The sequence below is a fragment of the Ziziphus jujuba genome, chromosome 5 (assembly GCF_031755915.1).
Source record: "Ziziphus jujuba cultivar Dongzao chromosome 5, ASM3175591v1".
Lineage (NCBI taxonomy): Eukaryota > Viridiplantae > Streptophyta > Magnoliopsida > Rosales > Rhamnaceae > Ziziphus > Ziziphus jujuba.
The window spans coordinates 25104707-25111720 of record NC_083383.1 but is presented as its reverse complement, the minus strand read 5'-3'; positions in this window follow the sequence as shown (position 1 = coordinate 25111720).

Sequence of the window (7014 nt, the reverse complement as noted above, 5' to 3'; positions counted from 1 at the left end):
GTGGTCGATCTCCTCTCCTCATCCTTGAATCCGCCATGTTAGTATAAATATTGCAAAATAAAATAAATTCTCACCAAAAATTACTCCCTCATGTGTTTCATTCAATCAAGGTCTTGACACTTGTGTTTTCCCACTAGTTTCGGCTTTTACCCTCTTTTAAGGTCACTCACTCTTGTCTTTTTCCACTCAAATAATTATCTCAAAGTTCTAATTAAAACCCAAGAAAACAACAATTAGATCAAAAGAATGTTTTAATTAAACTTAACAACAAAACAATAGCAAAAAAAAAGCAATACCGAATGAATTAACAAAATCTAGTTTTCGGCTTTTCTAGGCAAAATAAGGCAAATCAACAAGAAAATTTTGGAATTAATAAGATCTGGACTAGATGGTAAGAAATTAATAATCCAAGATTGAAATTTTAGAGAAAGAAATTCAAACTCAAACAAGAATCAATTTGAACAAAATTAAAGAGTAGTGTTGGTTGTTGTTCTTGTAATTCTAGTTTTGTATCAATTCCTTTAACGAATTTTAATCCAGATAATTTAACCACCCAAAATTCAAATATCCAGCAAGAAAACTAATTCTTGAGCAACTCCAAATATTGAATAAATAATCAACAAAACAGCAGCTCTAAGAAATTTCCAGCAACAAATTTTAACACCAAATTCAACAAATCGAAAAAAAAAAATTTATTCGACTTTTTTTTTTTTTCTTTTCTTCTTTTTTCTTTACTCATAGGACATAAGACAACTGCAGTAGCAAGAATCCAAAATCGCAATTTCAGCACCAAACAATCACCAAACCCGTGACCTCCCAAACAAAATACAAATTGTGCAGTTTTTTTTTTTTTTTTTAAATATATGTTCGGCCTTTTCTTTCTTTTCTTTGTTTGAATATATGAATGCAAATATTTAAGACTAAAACATGAAAGCAACAAAAGTATCTTTAAATAAGCATCTTTATAAATCATGACCAGCAATGGTTTCTTACTCAAAATAGCTTTATTAACATCCCAAAACTCAGATAAAAATTTTTATTTTTTCCTCTCTTTTCTTTCCTTTTCTTTCTCACTCACGGATCCCACTACTTTCACCTCACTCTTAGCTTTTCCTCCCCTTTTCTCACTCTCAACTTTAGCTTTGTTTTTCCACTCAATTTGGGTTTTAGAATACTTACCTGGTTGGTTTTGCATGGCATTGCCCCTTGGAATTGGTGTTGCTACCATGGGTGCCATACTAGTCCTTTCTTTGAGCTTGTCGGCCTCCCTCCTTTGTTGCATTTGAAGTTGATCTCTAAATACCTGCTTTAGAGTTAATGGCTCTAGCTTAACACTTTTCCCTTTTAAATTTAAAAACAATGGAATTCTCTCTTCCATAACGTATGGCATCCTTATCAAATTGTTATGGCTTACCCAATAAAATAGAACCCGCATGCGTAGGAACAACATCACACAATACAACATCTACATATTTATCAATGCTGAATTTTACTTTGGCTTTTTTTTTTTTTTACTATCATCTCTCCACTATCATTAATTCATTGTAATCTATATGGTTCTAGATGTTTAATGGTTGTCAACCCTAATTTATCAACTACCAAATTACTAATTACATTTGCACAACTATCAACTATCATACTACAAATGTTACCTTAAATTTCACATTAGGTGTGGAAGATGTTCTCTCTTTGAATTTGATTCTCATCTTTGTACACAGTCAAGACTCTCATTCTCACCAAACTCAATTCAGCATTTGAAGCATTTAAGGTCTCGGCTTCATCTTCAAGTTCTTCCTCTTCTTCCTCGGTTTCACCACCACTTTCTTCACTTTCATATTCTAACTCACCATTACCTTTCAGCACCATGATTCTCCTATTCAGGCATTGGCTAGCAATGTGTCCTCATCCCTAGCATTTAAAACACACAATATCACGAGTTCTAGAAAGTTTAGGATTAGATTTACCTTCATTCCTTGGTGCTTGGACAAATTCAATTTTAGCCTCCCTTTTTGGCCGATTGGTGCTTTCCTCATCTAGTTTCGATTTTGGCTTGTAATCATATGTGGGATTGCTTCTCCAAACACTTGGATTTGACCTCCTACTGTTGGTAACTACTCCAAACCATGGGCTTGTACCCCTCATTTTGAATTGATTCTCAAGTTTGATAGCCACATGCAACATCCCTTCCAATTCCACATATTGTTGTAATTCCAATTGATTAGCTATCTCACGATTCAACCCACCTAGAAATCGTGCCATGGTTGCTTCTCTATCCTCATTCATGCTCAATCTCATCATGATCATCTCTATCTCCTTATAATAATCCTCCACGGACCTATCTCCTTAAGATAAAGGTTGTAACCTTTGATGTAGCAACCTATGGTAATGACTTGGTACAAACCTCTTTCTCATGGCTCCTTTCATTTGTCACCAAGTAGTGATGGGTTCATCTCCAACTCTTCTTTGGGTACTTTGCTCATTTGCCCATCATTGGAGTGATTAGTGACCAAATTCCAAAGCTGGCAATCTAACTTTCTCAACCTTCGAATAGTTGTGACAATCGAAAATCATCTTCATTCGATCCTCCCACTCTAAGTAGGCTTCCGGATTGCTTTTTCCCTTGAAAGGTGGTATGTTGACCTTAATATTTCCAAGATCATCATCTTCATTCCTTGTTGGTCTCCCACGGATTGTCCTTCCTAGGAGTGCATAGATGTCTTCAAAATCCTCCTCTAAATTATATCCATAATTACCTCCTTTAAAATCCTCACTATGGCGTCCACGACCTCCTCGACCTCGACCTCGGGCATGGGCGGATTCTCACCAAATGGTCACTTATCTCTATTTGGATCAAATTACTTAACCATACATTTGTTTTGTTGAAAGTGAGTCGACTTGTTAAATTTTATCTCAGGTTAAAGTATGAAAAATTGTGAAAAATTTTCATCTTGTTAAAGCTTTAAGCCCAAATGAGCTACTGGCTATCTTTGTTAAATGTTATTGGAATATTATTAGGAATAATATGACCAAGTCAATCCAAAGTATGTCTAGCTTTGGTTTTCTTCCAAAAGATATAAATAGAACATTTGTGATTCTCATTCCCAAATCAAGTTAGATATCTACGTTAAGTCATATCAAGCCTATTAGTATTTCAAACACCATTTACAAAGTGATCTCCAAGATTTTGGTGCAAAAGAGTAAGCAGTTGTTGGATAAGTTGATTTCTCCTAATCAAGCGGCTTTTTTCCTTGATATTTATGGGTAAAAACTCAATCCTTGCGAACGAGATTGTTCACTACATAAAGAAGAAGAAAGGTACTAAAGGTGTAGTGGCATAAAGTTGATTGACAAATGTTTTCACATGGGCTAACTCTGTATTTTGTCTAATTTGTATCTGATGTTGGTAATTCTTGAGTCATGGAATGAAATTGGGACCTTAGGATTTTAATTGTTTTTTTATTTTTTTAATGGAAGCCTAAATAATATTTTCATAATACTTTAAGCACACATTATCAAGCCAAGAGGTGGCCTACTGTGAAGTAGGAGTGAATACCTCCAACCCAGTGAGTAGAATAATTTGCAAATTGTGTTTCGGGCTTGCCAGTATGTTAATTATATTATTTAAATCTCATTATGTGGATTTTGGAATTTATGTGTCTTCATGTGAAAATTTTTGCGTGTGTGTGTGTGTTGATGGAATTTGGTATAGGTTTATGTTGTTGTACCCTAGAGCACAATCATTCAAGGTGTTAGTCAAGAATGATTGTTGTTGGTTCTTGGTTCTTGGTTTTGTTTTTTTTTTCTTTGGGTTTGTTAAGGTTTTGTTTCTGGTTTTAATGGAGGTTTAGGGTTCTTGAGAAGGTTGTTAGCTTTTGGGAAGAAGAAGAAACCAAAATGTAGTAGTTGAGATAGAGAGAGCCAAAAATGTTGTTTTTCAAAATTTGTTTTTTGAATATTTTCTTTCTCAACGTTTTTCATTACAATTTTCATACTTTTAAATACATCAAAAAGACAATAAGGCATGCTGCCATATTGAGCAATAAATACAAAAGCATTAAAAGTAACCAACCAAGCCAAACTACCTCAACTAACTCTAATCAATGTGCTGGGCATGCAAGAAACCTTCTTTAATGGGCAGTTCAGCTTGTCTAAGGCATTTGAATTTGAAAACCAGCTCCATTTGACTTGAAACTTGGAGGGAAGCCTTTTTGAATATTAAACTATGTTCTAGCCAAAAACCAGATAAAACAAAGTCCATTTACCCATTCAAAAGTAATCAAACCCGAGGCAGTTTTGCCCAGTTTTCTGGGCAACAAAACTGCACAAGGGTCAGATTGTTTTGGACGTAACTCAGCCTTCCCAGCTCCAAATTGGGCCATTCTTTTTTCTACTGCTTCCTATGCATATCTAGTTTATCATATACAAAATTCAGGTCCAAATCCCAAACCTACTTCAAACGGCATCCAAGGAAGTGGACTTATGTTGCTGGAAATACAATTCCAGCAACTAGACAAAAAAGGCCTTAAGCTAGATAATGAGCTTAGGGCATTACAAAAAGGATATTGTTCTTAAACATTAAAAGATAAAATAAAATGCATAAACATAAATAATGTTTGGTCTTTGATGTTGCAAAACAAAGAGTGCAAGTGTAACCGAACTACCTTGCACATTGTGGCAAGATCACCACATTTCAACATGTGTGTATAAATATAGATATTCATATTTACTTAATTAGGTGGTCTTAGTATATTATTTGAGATAGTAGTTTCGTGAATGGTACCATGTTATGATGTTAAGTTGAATTTTGGCTCTAAGTTGTTATAATTGATGATTTGGAGAAATTTTTGTATTTTAAAGTTAGTTTGTCAACATACTATGTCATTTTTTGGTTCTAAATTGTTTATAAGAATAATTTTGTTAGACTTGGTATGTTGGCTTTGGATTGGTATTGAATAAAAGAGTATTATTTATATAGTTTTTATTTTGAAATCTTTTTGTGATTTTAATTAATTATATAAAGATATATACATATATATAAATATTTATTTATATGATATTTACATGTAAATGGTTTATTCTTCTAAAATACTTTTAAGACTATTAATTATATATTATTTACTTATAGAAGTTTTTGAGGCACTAAATGTCATGCATATAATTGGATATGTCTGTATATTTAGGTATATTAATTTGAGAATTATTTATTTATCTATTTATTTAGTTAAATTGTTTTTTTATTTACTTATTTATTTATTTATTCACGGTTGACTAGATTTGGATGTACCACCTATATTTATTATCAAATTTTACTTTAACATTGTGTATATATATATATTGTTAGATAATGTACAAATATTTGTATATTTGAAAGATTATTTGTGATTTTGCAAGATAACATGGTAATTTTGATTTTGCAATATTATTTGTTTATGTTTAATTGTATTTTTTTTTAAATGTTAATTTATTACATATATTTGTTATTGATTTCAGCACACACGTTATACGTAGTTACCCTTTGTGACCTATGATGTGGGAAATGGTTGGTATTTTGAAGTGATAATATGAGTCACCCTTCCTATTGCCGAAAGACAGTAGGTTGTATTTAGCGATTCCTATGAGAGCTAAAGCGAACAAGGGTAGGCAAGTATTTTGAAATGATGACATTAGTCAACCCTTTACCCCCAAGATGGTAGGTTATTGAGGACCGATGCCTTTGGAACACTAAAAAGGCCACATTTAGGTTTCTATTCTCCCTCTCCCTTCTGTCAAGTGGTGTTTGGGATGTCAAACAACATCTTATAGCATTGGTGTATCATATAGTATATCTAATTTTTTTTTTAATTTTATTTGATAAAATTTTACATGGGTTTTATATGGATTAATTGTGTTGTTTTATGGTTTTATTTATGTTTTAATTAATGTTTAGAAACAATTTTACATATCAGAGGTTAATTATTTTATTATATTGATATTAATGTTATTTTTACTCACTGAGAAGATTTTTATTTCATTATTTAATTGTCTTACTTTCGTTTCCCTAGATCCAATTATACACCTATTGATGCGAATCTGCCCGAACCCGCTCAACCGACAACCAGCTAGGGTGCCGACCCAATACAGATGAAGACCAGGCCGATCACTAGTGCTCAAGCTAAGAAGTTTAAGGAAAATATTGATGCCTTTATCCAAGGAGTAATTCATATTCAAAAGGGCTTGTCCATACTCGAAGATCCAAGACAGGTTCTGAGCATACAAATGGTGGAAGCCAGTACGGGCCCGTATAGCGGCTTTGGTACATTTTTGGAGTCCGGGAAGAATGAAATGGTTTCAATGTTTCATGGATTCAATAAATATGTCTAAGAGGACATGGAATCAATTCAAATCAGCTTCAAAGTCGTCCAAAAAGGGGTTGTACAGACAATTAGTAAATTTGGCCGGTTTTTGCTGTATTTTGTGCTGTCTTTACTGTATTGTGCTGAGTTGGCTTTTTCTTTTTCTTCCAAGCAAGGGAAACGTGTGGGACTTCATGAAAGCTTATTTGGCATCCTAAAAAGCAAATAGAAGCTGATTTGGAGCTCAAATTGGTTAAAGAATGGTCAAAGTCAACTTAGTTAAAAAGCTAGTATTTTAGTTTCCTAATTTGATTCTACTTTTTGTTTTAGGAAATTACCATTCCTTTTTTGTTTTTATTTATTTATTTTCTGGAAAAATAAGTTTAGGAAAGTTATTATTTTATTATTTTCATTGTAAATTAATTAATTCCTAATTCAAAATAGAAGAATTAATTAATCCAAATTAGATTAGGAAAGGAGTGAGAATTTCGACCACCATAGGAAACTACTTTGTATGGCCAGTTTTTCCTTTGTTTTTAGGGTTTTATTTCATGACTTTGTATCCTATTTAAAGGCTTATTTTTCCATAAGAATTAAGCTTGAATTTTATACAGAAAATTATAAGTAAGATTGAATTCTCTTTGTTCTTTTGAACACCTAAAACACCATTAGTGAAATGAGT